Below are 17,401 nucleotides of genomic sequence, written 5' to 3'. Positions count from 1 at the left end.
CTCAACTTTTCTCACGGAGTAACAGTTCTTAACGGAGCAACTATAATTTTAAATCACCTTGCACCACCAGTTCTCGAGTGAGTGAATCCCCTATCAGCCCCTGATCGCTAATCTCTCTTTGAATAGCCGCAAGCCTATCAGCGATAGCCCGTATGTTATCCTCAACTCTGCCAAACACCAGCTTGTTCTAGCTTCGGAGAACTGGGCGAAGACACTTTAATATGTGGCAGAGCAGCTGAGCAGGAGGGAGCGCCGGATAAGAGCTGTGCCAGTGAGTTCTGATAACTTCCCTGAGCGACATATGAGTGAGCCATATTGAATGAAAGCATAACTGATTGACCTGCTGAATACCCCTCTTACAGATTAAAAGTAGCGGATTATGATCAAAACAGTGTCGAGAAAGAGTTGAACAACTGATTGAATCCCAATTATCCAAGAAACCTCTAGTAACCAGTGCCCTGTCAAGCCTACATTCCACATGAGCAGCCCCTCTTCTCTGATTAGACCAAGTGAAACATGCCCCTGTCATTTCCACATCAATAAGCTTACAGTGGTTAATGAAGCTTCTAAAGTTCGAACAAGCCCCATTCGCCGAAGGTGCCCCCAGTTTCTCGTGTGCCTCGACAACGACGTTGAAATCCCCAATTACAAGCCATCTGTCCAGTTGGTCATTTGCATAACCGAAAAGTTGATCCCAAAGAGCTAGACGCCCAGTGACCGAAGTGGAACCATAAACGAAGGAGATTCGTTGTTGAATCCCATTCATATCAACCTCAATAGTAACCTGTTGATCGTGAATTAATGGGATAGTGATTGTTGGAGAGGAATTGGCCAGAACCCAAATGGAGGGGCGAGGCGTGTTGTTGTGTGCAATCAGAGAGTACCCAAGGGAGTTCTAGAAGTGAGACGTAAGGCTATCAAATTGAATCATGGGTTCAGCAAGGCAGAGAATATCGGGACGATAAGATCGACATAGGAGCTTTAGAGCCCGTTGAGTGCGGGGGTTCCGGATGCCCCTGCAATTCCAAAACAAAACTAACATTGATATTGTTTAGAGGGCCGACTGGGCCTTTTGGCTCGATCTGTAGGAGGTGAACGTGGTTGTTTCTTCTTTTTGACTATTGTCATATTTCCGGAGGTTCAGGGTCTTTAGTGTGCTCCGCAGGGACATCCTCAACCACAACAAGTGCTAAGGAATTGCTTTCAACAGGTTGTGTCTGATTGAAATTAGGCCAAATCCATTCCCTTAGCCCCGACGCCGGATCATTAAACTGTATAGCCGGTGAGTTCCCAGGCGACGGTGGCCCAATGTATATCTGTATAGTAGTGTTCCCATAGTTCTGTTCAAAACCCGAATCAGAATCGTGAAGGCTCTCAACGTCACTGTAATCTGCCTATTATCGTGGGGGTTCAGTGTTTGTTGGAATCGGCTCCTGTGGCTCATGAACATTATGAGTGATATCCGGATTAGAGGGATCTGAGTTCAGAGAGGTTGTGAGTCTTTCCTGCCATATTTGGCGAGCATTAGGCTTGTCCGACTTCTGATTGATTGGGTCCCGTTTTGGCTGAGTATCTTTCCTCCCCGGGTTACGATGGCATTGTGCTGGTAAATGTCCTACAATACTGCAAATGGAACAAAAGCCAGGCAACTTCTCATATTCTAAATGTACCCATTGCATCTTAGTTTTCGTGTCCACACAGAGTTTATATTGTAAATCATGCATTAAATCAACATCAATAAGGACTCGAGCGTAGTGCCCGAATTCTCCTGCCACAGTATTTTGATCAAAATGTAAAGGGATACCCACAGCTCTAGCTATGCTGGCTATGATCCTCTTATCCCAGTATTCCCATGGTAAAGTATAGAAGGGGATCCATACCTGTGCAGAGGAAGATTTGTGAGATTCCGGATTAAAACCTGGTGACCAAGGGGTAAAATGGATGATGCACGGCTTTAGCTGTCACATCCGTGTCCCTAATTTTAATTATTATACCCTAATATTATGTTATACTATATTTATTTATTGATTGAAGAGTTAATTGGGTATTATGGATATAATTTGGAGGCCAATTTCATGATTTTCGAAGAAATTAAAAGTTTAGGATAAGTTTTAAAAGAAGTTAAATTTTAGAGGGACCAAAAGAGATATTTTCCCCTTATTGGGAACATAAAATTACAATTCCCAAACCTGTAATTCGGATGTCCAAGGTGAGAAAAATCACAATTTGGGTTTTGAACCCTCATTTCTTCTTCATTTTCCCATCTCCTTCATTCAAACACTCAAAATCACCAAGCTTTGATCATACCTTGATATCTAGAGATTGAACCGTTGGATCGAGCTGATGTTTTTACAGTAGCTTCTAGACATCCTAATACACATTGTGGTCGGTTTGATTTGGATTTGGAAATTTCTATGATGGATTCGTCCTAAGCAGATTAGAGGGGAAGATTTGAGGTTTTAAGGCGTTTTTCTCTCAATTAGTGCTAAAGTAAGTAATTATCAACTACCCTTTTGAGTTTTTATGTATATATATATGTATATACAACTCTATATTTTCTAGAAAATTGAATTTTTGTGGTGATTTTTGACATGCATTTGATTAATTGGAGTTTTTATGAATTAGTGTTTAACATGAACTTAAAATTAAGTTCAAGTAATGATATATGTATTTGCATGTAAATTTCAACCTATAATATATGTTTATGTATACATGATTTGAGTTTGGTTTTGATGAACTTAGTATATTTGATTAATATTTGTGATATATTTGATATTTTGAAGAGTAGAATTCAAAAGAAAGTGTATTGAGAAACTTTATTGATAATTGGTTTGTGATCAAAGGTATATGTATATATAATAAGTGGTTTTCTATAAATTTATTTCTAAAAGTAAATTTGAGTTTTAATTAAAGGTTATTAAAATATTAATTTTGATGAAATTATGATTTATTGAAATAAAGTCTATATATGATGATTTATGTGTTATGTTTAAGAAATTGAAGTTAATATTGATAAGTATATTTTTTAAATTATTTATTGGTGATTTTAGTTCAATCATGATTTCTGATTTAATATTTTGGAAATTGATTGAGTAAAGGTATTGAGAAAAATTTATGATGTTGATTTATGAGGGGTATATATATATATATATATATATTTCTGATTTTGAATTATATTATGAAATTATAATGTTTTTAGTATCCATCAAGAGTAATCCGGATAGGTGGTTTTATTAAAGTTCGTATTTAGTGAGAAATACGGCCTGTGTACACAGTTGAAAGACCTATCGAGTATGACAAAGAAGTGTTGAGTAAGACCATGCGGGCTAGGCAAATTATGAGATATCTCGATTCTATTATATTGTGGAGATTGATACATACGGGGATTATCTCTCGGATGGATACGGTTTGCGAAGTATTTATTGATATACGATTTGCGAAATATTTATTGATATACGATTTGTGAAGTATTTATTGAGATATGATTTGTGATCAATTTATTGATATACAGTTTGTGAAGTGTTTATCGAGATACGATTTATGTAGTGTTCATTGAAATACGGTTTATGAAGTATTTATTGATTTACAATTGATTTGAGTAAAAGGTTGATTGCAAACCTATTTATTTTGTATAGTTGAGATTTTAACCAAATAAATGTATATAGCTATTTTGAACACGAGTTTTATCTTAAGTAATTTAATACATTGATTTACGTTTTGACTATGCTTGGTATTTTAAGAAATGATAGCAAGCTTGATATTTTAAGTTGAAAGTTTTGTTAAAAGTACCATTTGACTATTTTATTATGGTTTAATCCATAAAGTGTTCATTTTTAAGAATATGAATTTTATATGATGCATTTTGAAAATTAAACTATATATATAGCTATTTTGAGTATAAGTATTTTATGTAGTTGATAATTGCTTACTGAGATTTTTGTCTCACCTTTTTAAATGTTTTAATGTTTTTAGGTGAGAAAGTACAGGATAGAGAGAAGGTTATCGACCGATTAGGCGAGGATCGAAAGTTGTTGCTTATTGTTAGAAATGTAATATGATGAAGTTGGTAAATATGTTGAGGTTTTAATGTAATAGGAATATGGATTTGTTTAGAATATACATTTAAGAGGAATACCTAGAAAAGTGATATTTATGATATTTGGAGACTATTAAGTGTTGATTGTGATCTTTCTATTTCACGCCCGATGCCGATTGAGGTCGTTTAGGGTCGGGTTTGACATTAGCGGAATGGCTCTATGTGCCCAAACTGTCTATAGTGCGTCAGCAGATGGCATGATGATGTGGTAGAAACCCATGCCTAAAGAGATTAATTTCCAATTCAATTGTCGTCCCCAAATAGAGTTCAATTTGAGCTTCAAATCAGCGTGTTTCCATGGTTTATCACCTTTGAGGAGAGTTATGCGGCCTATGATTGAGTTTTGACACATCCTCAGACGCTCCTGGTATACCGATTGCTAGATTTTAATAGCTCTGAACCCGCCTTCATCGATAATGACCGGCTTTTCCAGTTCCGGAGTTAAAACTGATGCAAGATTTCCAGCAAGCGCGACAACAAAGGACCGATTTTGGGTCGGCGGTTGAACCTGCGTTTTTCCAGATGTTGGATTTGGGGGAAACCCAACGTCGCCAGCTAATAATTAATGAAAAAATCAATTATGTACTTTTTAATAAAATGAAACATAATAAATCAATTATTTACTTTTTAACATATCAAATACAAAAAAGAGGATAAATTTCTTGACGAAACAAAGAAAACTTCGATTGAGTCATCTCCGGCTAATATTTTGAGACCTATTAGGGAAGAAATTGACAAAATTGTTCGTCTCAATGTAGAAATTTCAAATGGTGATCTTATTGATAACCCGACAAAATGTAAAGTACTTGATAAGTACTCTGCTCATATAAAAGATGCATTGAGGAGATGGTATTTGACTAAAGGTCTTTGTCAACCTAGTGGATATGATTTCTGGTTGAATGTTTTTCGTAAAGATAATATAAGATTTCAATTTCAAAAAGTTCCTTAATTAGAATATAATGTTTCTAAAGATGCCACATTTGATTTACATTATTATTTGTTGGCTAACGGTAATAAGCATATGCTTTTAAAAAATTTGGTTATACTAATACATAGGAAAAAAGATTTTGAAAAGTTTTGTTGCTTATAATCGAGGCACTACTAACAAGAATTCAATGTATCAAATTTCTAAGTAAATTTAAAACTTACGTTGCACTTTATTAAGGCGGAAATTGGAAAATGATATTTATAAAAATATAAGAAACAGAAATTGTGGAGTTTTATGTAAATAATAAAAAAAAAATATGAATATACCTGTAATTTTTTAAAATTATAAGAATGCATGTTAATTTCTTTTCATGTAGGCTAAAAAATTACATAAAATCACATAATAAAAAGGAAAAAAAATCCATTTTGAAAGCAAAATCGAACTTACAAATTATAAATGCCTAGGTAAAAATTATAATAATATATTTTTCATTAAAATATTAAATTACATATTTAATTAAAAATTACATATTAAAAAAGAAATAGTAATGAGAAATTCTAAGTTTACTAATAGAAATAGACTAATATTGGTTTTAAATTATAATTAGTAAGTAAAAGAAACTAGATTTGAATAAGTTGTAAAAAAAGTGAGCGACGATGAGAGAAAAAAGGGTGAGAGACAGGAGTTCGGAGAGAGCGGCGCTAGGCGGGGGAGGGGAGCGGTTAAGGGCCGATAGGGTGGATCGGGAGGCGGGGTCGGGCGTAGAAGGGGATTTGGGGTCGGATGGGGAAAAGGAGGGGAGAGGAGGGAGATCGGTGGGGTTTTTTAGGGGGACAGGCGGATCTGATGTGGGTGGTGAGGGGTTGAGCCAACGCTCGGGTAGGCTGGGGGGAGAAGGAAGAGAGAAGGGGGAGGGAGGCGACAGGAAGGCGGACGGCAGGGTTGGGCCTAGGGGCGGGGCGTGTGTTCTGATGGCGAGTGGTGTGTTTTTGGGCCAGGGCATCGGCAACGCGGAAGTGATGGGGGCTGGGCGCGGGGATTTCGTGGGCAGCGTGGTGGGGGATGGTGCCTGGCCAAGGGGCGGAGAGAGCAGGTTGTTGGCGGGGCAGAAGGATTGCGGTCCGCTGGCTGCGGGCGCATGAGACTTGGCGGGGGCAGGCGCATGAGGGTCTCATGCCCTAGCTAGCGGCGAGGTGTCGGATGGAAATTTGGTTAGTAGGGGAATTCATTGTCAGATGGAAGAGGCGACCGTCAAGGCCCCGTCTGTTGTGAATGGGTCTCCTAGGTCTAATAGTGGTTTGGCGATCAAGAATAATTCTGATCTAGGAATGGGGAAATTGTCGTGGAAGGATACTGTTATGGGAGTGGTCAAGGAGGAGCCCGGGTTTGAATGAAGGTTTTATGGAGGATGATTCGGATGAGTTTTGTTCTGATTCAGACGAGGAGGATGGTGAACAAGACGATCCGTTATGCCCTGTGATTCGGCTTTCCTCGGCCGATAAGCGGGCTTTTAGGGCTAAATGGAAGTTATCTTTAATAGTGATGGTGCTTGGGAAAAAAATTAGTTTCAATTATTTCGCCCAGAGGATCCAGGCACAGTGGGCTAAAAAAGGAAAAGTCATTATTACTGACTTGGAAAATGATTACTATGTAATTAAATTTACCCGGGCTGAGGATTATAATGCAGTGATTAATGGGGGACCTTATATTATTTCTAATCAAGTTTTGGCCTTAAGGCCATAGGCTCCTAATTTTAATTCGTATGATTGTTCGGTGAGTAGAATTCTGACTTGGGTTAGGTTTCCGAACCTACCAATCGAATATTATAATGAATCCTTTCTTAATAAGATATGTGGGTTAGTTGGCAAAGTTCACCATGTGGATAAAACTACCATTGGGGCAGTCAGAGGCAAGTTTGCAAGAGTTTGCATTGATATTGACCTGGCTAAACCCCTCTTGTCTAAATTCTGTGTTCAGAATACGGTTTATTTTATTGAGTATGAAGGTTTACATAATATTTGTTATGAGTGTGGTATGTTTGGACATACTTATGAGGGATGCCCTAAAAGGGAGAAGGTGAGAGAAGAGGTTATTGAAACTGTTAAAGTGAGAGAAAGAGGGATTCAAGGAGATGGGAGGAATTTTGGCCCCTGGATGGATGGTTGCTAAGAGGTCGGGAAGGCGAAGGACACGTGCATCAGTGGTTCAGAATCGTCCTCCGGATATCAACACCGAGTCTGCTCCGAACCAATCTAATCCAGGAGTTAAGGAGATGCCTCGGCCAAAGGAGAAAGAAGGGTCTGGGGTTGCTCCGATTATCGCTTCATGATCCAGATTTGGGGCTCTCTCTATTGAAGATGAGCAAGACTCTGAACATTCTAACGAGAATATTGAGCTGAGCATGCCAGGTTTGGAATCTGCTGAGTCGATGATTAACATTGTGGAGGCAGTTAATCCACTTTTTGTTTCCAAAGAAGAGGCCCATGAAGGCAACAATGTTAATACTTCAAAAGCAAAAGAGAAGAATAAAGAGGTTAGTATCCCCAAACCCTGTGTTGAGCCCAGTAAGGGGAATACTATAGGTGTTAATAAAATGAGTATGAAAAAACCGAAAGGTAATCAGAAAAAGATCCATAATCATATGGATTTGTTGGACAAGAGGGGGCCTGCTGGTACCGCTTCGAGGCTCTTAGGAGCCCCTAATAAATACCTGGTTTAGGGTGTTGGGCCGGGGGTTAGTAGTCTTCCTTTTTTATGAATTTGTTTGTGTGGAATGTTAGAGGAGCGGCTAGCAAGGCTACCCGTATCCATGTGAAAGATTTAATTAAACAATTTAACCCTTCTTGTTTTGCCTTAATGGAAACTAAGATCAGTGGAGTTAAAGCAGATGAGGTGGTTAAGAAGTTTAGGAACTGGAATTGTGTCAGATCTGAAGCTACTGACCGGGCTTGTGGGATTTGGCTTTTTTGGAAGCCATATCGTGTTCATATTGATATCATTACCATGGATAAACAGTTTATTCACAGTAAAGTGAGCTACCCTGGTAATAAACCTTTCTTTATCACTTTTGTTTATGCTGATCCTATCCATGCCAATCGTAAAAGGCTGTGGGAGGTTCTTTATACTATGAGCATTAATTTGAATGATTCTTGGTTTGTGGCTGGGGATTTTAATGACATTGCCCTTATGAGTGATCAAAGAGGGGGTGGCAATCATTATATAAATCGTTGTCTTAATCATAAAAAGAGTATGGATTTGTGTGGGCTTTCGGATCCGGGTGCCGCTGGTCATAAGTTTACTTGGAAAAGAAATAGTACTTTTGTTCGTTTAGACAAAGTTTATACGAATATTTTAGCCCAGAGTAGATTTCCTGAAGTGTCTGTGATAAATCTTCCTTTCCGTCACTCTGATCACTATCCTATCTTAGTCAAATTGGTGAGAGGTCATCGGCCTAGAGGGGATAGACCTTTTAGATATCAGGTGGCTTGGGAATCTCATCCGGAGTTTAAAAACTTTGTTCAAGATAATTGGAAACCTCATTCTAATGTCCTACAAGCTGCTGAGGGTTTTAGGAATAATGTGGTGGGATGGAATAAGAATATCTTTGGCCATATTATCAGAAGAAAGAATAAAATTTTGAGAAGAATGAAGGGCATCCAACGTTTGTTGGAGATTAGATTTGATCACAGTTTGGATGGCCTTCTGAGAACTCTCCAAAAGGAATTAGAAGCTGTGCTTAGGCAGGAAGAATTACTTTGGTTTCAAAAATCTAGGAAAGCTTGGATTAAAGATGGAGATCGCAATACCAGGTATTTCCATCTCTCTACTGTTATTAGGAGACAGAAGAATCGAATCGATGCTATCAAAGATCCTAATGGAGATTGGGTTTATGAGGATGAGGACATTCGTCGCATGGCCCTTAATTTATATAAAGAGTTGTTCAAAGAAGACCCTGTGGATCTGGATAAAGCTCTGTCTAGGACTACGTTTCCCAGTTTGGGAGATGATAAAGTTCGGGAAGCCTTCCATCCTATTGACCAAAAAGAGATTGATCAGGCAATCTTCAGTATAGGGGCTACTAAAGCTCCTAGTGTTGATGGTCTGTCTGCTGGTTTTTTTTCATAAACACTGGGAGACTGTTAAAGAAGGCATTTGTAGTTTTATTAAAGGAGTTTTTAGTGGTTCTGAGGATATTAGACTGGTGAACAAAACTCTTCTGGTCCTGCTTCCTAAAGTTGAGAAGCTGTCTTATTTCCTTCAGATGAGGCCCATTAGCCTTTGTAATGTGTTGTATAAAACTATTACCAAAATTGTGGCTAATAGACTCCGGGGTGTTCTTCCTGATATTATCAGCCAAAATCAAGGCAACTTTGTTCCTGGGAGACAAATGATGGATAATGTGGTTATTGCCCAGGAGATGGTCCATTCTATGAAGGTCAAAAAGGGAAAAAGGGGTATTATGGCTCTTAAATTGGACCTGGAAAAAGCTTATGATCGTCTGAACTGGAGTTTTCTTATTGATAGTCTGAAGAGAGCAGGGATTCCGGATAGTTGGAGGAGTTTAATTGAGGTCTGCATTTCTTCACCTGTTTTTCAAGTTTTGATTAATGGAGATATGTCTGAGGAATTTTCTCCTTCCCGGGGTATCCGCCAAGGGGATCCTATAAGTCCCTTTTTATTTGTAATTGCTATGAAGAGGCTGACTCACCTTATCCAAGAAGCTGTCGGTAATGGGATTTTTCATCCGGTGTCGATCAATAAATTATGTCCCCAAATTACCCATTTGTTCTTTGCTGATGATGTTATGATCTTTCTGGAAGGCAATGAGGAGCAAATTGGTGTGATTATGGATATCCTTAACTGCTTTTGCTCTGCTTCTGGCCAAAAGCTGAATATCCAAAAATCCCGGATGTTGTGTTAAAAAAATATGAGTCAGAGAGTTTGCAAAAGGTTGAGTGATATATCTGGCATTCCTCTAACTAATTCTTTGGGTAAGTACCTGGGAATTCCCCTCCATAGTGATAGAGTCTCGAAAGCTTCTTTTAAAGAGACGTTGGATAAAACTAATAGTAAATGTGCCAGTTGGAAAGCTAAGACTCTTTCGCTTGCAGGCCGCCTTTCTTTAATTCAGTCAATTAATTGTGCGGTTCCTAATCATATTATGCAAGCTTGTCGGCTACCTGAGCCTGTGCTTAATGACCTTGATAAAATTAATCGACGTTTCCTATGGGGGGAATCTGAGGAGGGGAAAAAAATTCACCTCGTTCCTTGGAATGAGGTCTGTCAACCTAAGAATAAGGGAGGTCTGGGGATTAGGAAAGCCAGAGAGAACAATAAAGTGTTATTGATGAAACTTCTAGGGAAGATGTGGCAGCTTCCTTCTGCTCTTTGGGTTCAGCTGTTGTGCGGAAAGTATAGAAAGGATAGGATCTTTGGGGGTCCTAAGGAGAGAGTTATTAACTGTTCCTTTCTTTGGAAAGGCCTTAGTGCTGTGTTCACTGAGTTTTGCTCTGGGATTGGCTAGGATGTGGGTAATGGAAAGTCAATTAGCTTTTGGAATGATATCTGGATTGGTAAGAAACCTTTATTAGAGGTTTGTGATTCCAGTCCGCCTGTAGATATTCGAAATTGGAGGATTGCGGGTGTGGTTGATTCTGAGGGTGATTGGATTTGGTCGAGGTTCGAGTCTTACCTTAATCTGGAGTTTCTCCTGAAAATTAGAGGAATCAAAGTGAGTAGCAAGGAAGAGGATAGGGATGGTCACTGTTGGTCTTTGACAAACAATGGGGCTTATTCCTATAAATCTGTTTTTGAGGCCTTTAATCAAGGATTGGAGTATCCGTACCCAGAGCTGTGGAAAATTATTTGGGACTTGAAAGTGCCTTACCATATTAGGAGCTTCTTGTGGCTTGGTGTTAAGAATAGGCTGCTTACTAATACGGATAGGAAAATGCGACATTTGGTGGAGTCTGGAGATTGTAGTAGATGCAGTGGGTATGAAGAAACCATTTGCCATGCTCTTAGAGATTGTGCTAAGAGTAAATAGGTGTGGAGGAAAGTTCTCCCTGACCAGTTGTTATCTGCGTTCTTGTCCCATTCTGATCTACTCTGGTTTGTTGATGGTGTAAGTGGGAAACTGCTGACTGATCTTGAGCATGGTGTTACCATTTTTGCAGTTGTCTGTCACCAGATTTGGAAATGGAGAAATGAGGAGATTTTTAGAGGAGAAACTGTAGTTATTCCCAATCTTTTTAATCTCCTCTCCAAAAAGATTTGGACTATTGTGGATAGCTTCAAAGAGGACAATTTAGCTGGGTCTATTCAGAGGAAGGATGTCCATCTCTTTGGCTGGAGTACGCCTAGTGAAGGGATGGTGAAATTAAACACGGACGGCTCTTGCCTGAAAGATGGTAAAATTTCTGTTGGAGAGGGGTTGAGAAATGTTAGGGATTATTGCCAGTTAATCAACTGTAGCGCAGCGGAATTGCGGTTTAAAATTTATTTCTAATCCCTTTTAGTTTGATCTTTGTCCGTTAACCATTGATTGAATAAAACCTTTTGGATCCGTTTAAGGATATAAACATACCCGGACTGTCTCTTCTAGAGATGGCTGAAGAATCCACAAGGTAGTAAGATCTCCGTAGTCATGTGCACGAACAGCTATCGAGCTAGAACCGGTGCTAGCCGAAGAACGAACGAAGAACATGAGAGATTTTGAATTTTTCCAAAACAATTCCTCCACTTTCCATATGAGTGGCGGAAAAACCTTTTCTCTAGATTAGTGGTGGCCGAATATGTGTAGGTTAATTAGGGTTTTAGAGTGTTTTAATTTATATATATAGTGTATTCCTAAACCTAATTGGTTTAAGGTTAATTGGTTAATTATAAAACTAATCCAATCCTAATCTAATTACATAAATAAATACCAATAATATTTATTCTATGCAATTAATTATGATTAGATTAAATTTAATTACCCCAATTAAACAAACAACACCAATTAATAAATGGTCCTTTATGGCTCATGCTGAAGTTGACTGGTTCTCAAAGGGAGCAAGTGGGAAGTTATTAGCCGATATGGATCATGGTGACATTTTCTTCGCTATTATCTGTCACCAAATTTGGAAATGGAGGAATGAAGAGTTATTTGCTGAGAAGATTACCCCTATCCCTGACTTACTTGGTTACTTCTCAAAAAAGCTCTCGGTTATTTTAGATAGCTTTGAAGGGGAGCCCCTTGTTAGACCTTCCCCGGAAAAAATGGTCCATTTGATTGGTTGGAATAGGCCTGAAGAAGGGATTGTGAAGCTGAATACGGATGGCTCCTGCCTTAGTGATGGTAGAATTGCTGCTGGAGGAGTTCTTCGAGATGCTAGTGGCGCTTGGCTGGCTGGGTTTACTCACAACTTGGGGATGGGCTCGTCCTTTTCTGCAGAGCTCTGGGGTATTCTGTCAGGAATTAAACTGGCCACTCGCATGGGTATTAAGAGGCTTTTGGTGGAATCTGATAATTTGGTGGCTATCAACAGGATCTCTGATTGTCAGGCCCTTTGCATGAGCAGCCGGAATCTTATCAAAGCTATTTTGAGGCTCCGGCCTGCCTTTGAAGTTCTTAGTTTCTCCCATACTTACAGGGAGCAAAACCGCGTGGCGGATCGTTTGGCTGCTGCTGGGTATGGGGGGATGTTAGGTGTTTCTACCCTTTCTGTTCCTCCTTCTTTTCTTTTGTCTACTCTTCTTGAGGATAGGGTTGGGGTCAGCCTTCCTAGACTGATCCCGGGTTAGGTTTTTTGTTTTGTTTTGTTTTCCTTTCCCTTCCTACCAAAAAAAATAAATTAACGTATTATTTTAATTAATTATTCACCAAATGCAATTTCATTAATTTACAAATTAATTAATTACATCCCGTAAACTAATTAATCAATTAAATACTCAACACTTAAGACCATTAATCAATTACCTTGATACAAAGTATCAATTAATCGATTAATTAACCACCAATTAATTACCTTGATATTTTACTATCAATCAATTAATTAATTTCATCTCTCCAATGTACCGTTCTATAAGTTCTAACTCAGATGTTCGATGTGCACGATCCTATGGGACTGTCCTTAGCTAGCAGTGGGCTCACGGCCCACAGACAGTAAGTGGGTTCTAAAAAACCATTACTGCCCCTAACCAAGACAGAGTTTCAGCAGTCTAAAGATGCAGAGACCCTGTAGTTATCTCTTAACTTCTTTTACCATTTGATATCGATATTATAAACTAGAGGCATGGCGGCTGTCATCCTCTCTGATGTTTATGATATTTCTTGATCTTAAGTAGATTGATGAAACAGATAAGTAAACTACTTATCAGGGTGTGGCCACACACTTATCAATCTCACTTATCAAGTGGCCTGTGATATCATCTCACTATTACATGAGTGGTAATTCCATCACTTCAATATCAATACCAACGTGTTCACCTGTTCACCCAATCATACCCGTATTTAGCATCGTATTACAGACCTGTTAGGCGTATGTCAAAGTGAACCGGATCCCATATTGATATTATAATGAAATCTAGTCTGAAGATAGTTAGAGACCTACTTAAGAAAACTAATGACACAACCACTATGTAGTTTTCTCAGGCGGATTGATCCAGTCACATGTATACAACATGTACCCATATTCACAACTGACTTATCAAGTGCTATGGCTAGTATCAATTACTACCATACAATCGTCGAATATACAAGTCTGTGGTCCTAATCATTCCCATGATAGAATGGACTTGGGATATGGTTTTACGATTATCAATCAATGGATTCTCTATTCATATTATAGCACAAGATATAAATGAACTAGATTAATGCCTTTATTAATGTAACACAAATAGTGTATCTATGCAAGAATAATCAAAAAGCATAATACAATATACATGAACCAATGCCTAAGAACTAGGGCACACCAACAGTCTCCCACTTGGACTAGTTCCAAGCAGGCATTGCCCTAATCCCTATAGATCTAGTATGACCATCATGTAGGCGCTGTGCAAGTGCCTTGGTAAACGGATCTGCGACATTGTTCTCGGTGTCAACTCTCTGTAATGTAATGTCACCTCTCGCCTGGATCTCCCGGATGAGGTGAAACTTTCTAAGTACATGTTTGGATCTCTTGTGTGATCGGGGCTCGAGTTCTTGTGCTATGGCACCGTTGTTATCACAGAAAACATCAACTGCACCTAGGATAGTAGGAACTACACCTAAGTCAGTTATGAACTTCTTGATCCAAACTGCTTCCTTTGCAGCGTCGCATGCAGCTATGTACTCAGCTTCCGTTGTAGAATCGGCAATGGTAGGCTGCTTTGAGGATCTCCAACTAATGGCACCGCCATTCAGGAGAAAAACATAACCAGACTGTGATTGTTTCTGGTCCTCATCAGTCTCGAAACTTGCATCGGTGTAACCTGATACTGCCAGCTCCTCTTGCCCACCAAAAACTAAAAAGAGATCCTTGGTACGCTTAAGGTACTTTAGGATAGCCTTAACTGCCTTCCAGTGCTCCTCGTCGGGATCTAACTGGTACCGGCTAGTCATGCTAAGTGCAAATGCAACATCTGGCCTTTTACATAACATAGAGTACATGATAGATCCTATAGCTGACGCATATGGGACCTTTTCCATGTTCTCTCTGTCCTGCTTTGTCTGAGGATAATCTTTCTTACCAAGTTTCAACCCATGGCGCATAGGCATGAATCTTTTCTTAGCCTGGTCCATGCTGAATCTTCTAAGAACTTTGTCTATGTACGTTGCCCGACTCAAGCCTAGAAGTCTGTTGGATCTATCTCTGTAGATCCTGATCCCTAAGATCGTTTCGGCTTTTCCTAAGTCTTTCATTGCGAAGCATTTACTCAACCACTGCTTCACTCCTTGCAGTGTTGGTATATCGCCTCCAATGAGCAGTATGTCATCGACATACAATATCAGGAAAGTGGATATGCTCCCACTGAATTTCATATACACACAAGGTTCATCAGGATTCTGCACGAAACCATATTCAGTTATGGCTTCATTGAATCTCTGATTCCAAGACCTAGATGCTTGCTTCAATCCATAAATGGATCTTTGAAGCTTACATACTCGGTTAGGATACTTCGGATCGATAAAACCCTCTGGTTGTGTCATGTAGACATCCTCCAGTAACTTCCCATTCAGGAAAGCGGTTTTAACATCCATCTGCCATATCTCATAGTTATACCATGCAGCTATGGCCAGTACTATCCTAATGGATTTGAACATAGCAACTGGTGAAAAGGTTTCATCATAGTCAATTCCTTGGATTTGTCTATAACCTTTTGCCACTAGTCGCCCCTTGAAGGTGTTATCGGCTTTTAATTTGAAACACCACTTGCAGCCAATTGTTTTAACACCCGGAGGTGGATCCACCAAGTTCCACACCTGGTTATCATGCATAGATTGCATTTCAGCCTCCATAGCTTTACGCCATTGATCTGATTGTGGGCTTTCAATAGCCTCTTGATAAGTTTTGGGCTCATCCTGGTCATCGACCATTATGTCCCCATCATCAGTCACGACAAAACCGTACCTTTCGGGTTGATGACGTGTCCTATCAGGCCTTCTAGGTTCCTGTGTAACTGGTTCAGCCTCCTCAATTTCTTGAGGACCTAAATCAGTTACCTGAGCATCCTCAGCATCTGCTGTAGGAGTCGATGAGTCTTGAATCTCAGCGAGATCAATATTGCTCCCACTGTCTACTTTGGAAAGGAATTCCTTTTCCAAAAAGACTGCAAACCTGGCCACGAATGTTTTATTCTCGGCTGGGTTGTAGAAGTAATAACCCTTAGTTTCCTTAGGGTAACCCACAAACTGGCATTTGACAGATTTGGACTCTAGTTTGCCACTCATCAATTTCTTGACATGTGCATCACAACCCCAAATCTTCATGAAGGAAACGTTGGGCTTTCGGCCTGTCCATAATTCATATGGTGTTCCTTCAACTGCCTTGCTCGGTGTATTGTTAATTATATGAGCAGCAGTTTCCAAAGCAAATCCCCAAAATGAGATAGGGAGAGAAGCTTGACTCATCATTGAGCGGACCATGTCGAGCAGGGTCCTATTCCTCCTTTCTGACACTCCATTCCATTGGGGTGTACCAGGAGGAGTGAGTTGGGATACAATCCCACACTCTCTCAAGAATGAGACAAACTTTTGGCTCAAGTATTCGCCCCCTCTATTAGACCGTAGCGCTTTTACTTTCTTGCCAAGTTGATTTTCTACTTCATTTTTAAAATCTTTGAATCTCAGAAGAGTTTCAGATTTATGTTTCATTAGATACACATACCCATACCGGCTATAGTCATCTGTGAAGGTAACAAAGTACAGAAAACCAGATCTAGCACTAGTGCTCATTGGACCGCATACATCTGAGTGTATCAGTTCCAATAGCTCCGTGGCCCTTACACCAGTTTTGGTGAAAGGCGCCTTTGTCATCTTCCCTCTTAAACAAGATTCACACGTGTCATAAGACTGCATGTCGAATGACCCTAGCGCTCCACTAGAGTAAAGCCTAGTTATGCGTTTCTCATTTATGTGGCCAAGACGACAGTGCCAGATATATGTAGGATTTAGTTCATTAGTCTTAATCCTTTTAACATTTATGTTATAGATTGATTCACTACGTTTTAGATCAAGGATATACAAACCATTTTCTAGAAATGCGGTTCCATAAACAATATTGCCACGATGTATAGAAATCCTACCACGTCCAATATTAAAATTAAAACAGGAAATATCCAACATAGAAACTGAGATAATATTCCTGCGCATTGCAGGTACAAAACAACAATCTCTAAGTTCTAAAACTAAACCAGTAGGCATCTCTAAAGTGTAATCTCCGATCTCCAAGGCCTCTACACGAGCACCATTGCCGACTCGAAGATCCACTTCACCAGATCCTAACAACCTCCTATTTCTCAGTCCCTGCACATTTGAACAAATGTGAGCACCACATCCAGTGTCTAAAACCCAAGATGTAGAAATAGCCAGATTTATCTCAACAACATAAATGCCAGAACCAGAAGCTTTAGCCTTCTGTTTCTCCCTTAGCTTTGGACACGTGTTCTTCCAGTGTCCTTTCTCATTACACTCATGACAGATATCATCTGCCAAGGCCAACCTACCTTTAGGAGCTGCCGCCTTCCTTGTCTTTGACTTGGCCTTTTGGGCGTTCGCCTTGGACTTGGACTTGGCCTTTCCCTTAGGTGTGTTCCCTTTGTTGGCCGGTAAGGTAGCAATCAGTACAAATTCCTTCCACTCGTGTCTACAAACCTTTTGTGAGTTCATAGGACAGTCAAGGAAATCAGTCCCTGAA

Source organism: Euphorbia lathyris, chromosome 10 (assembly GCF_963576675.1).
Source record: "Euphorbia lathyris chromosome 10, ddEupLath1.1, whole genome shotgun sequence".
NCBI classification, from domain to species: domain Eukaryota; kingdom Viridiplantae; phylum Streptophyta; class Magnoliopsida; order Malpighiales; family Euphorbiaceae; genus Euphorbia; species Euphorbia lathyris.
Note: the sequence above shows the minus strand (reverse complement) of the source record.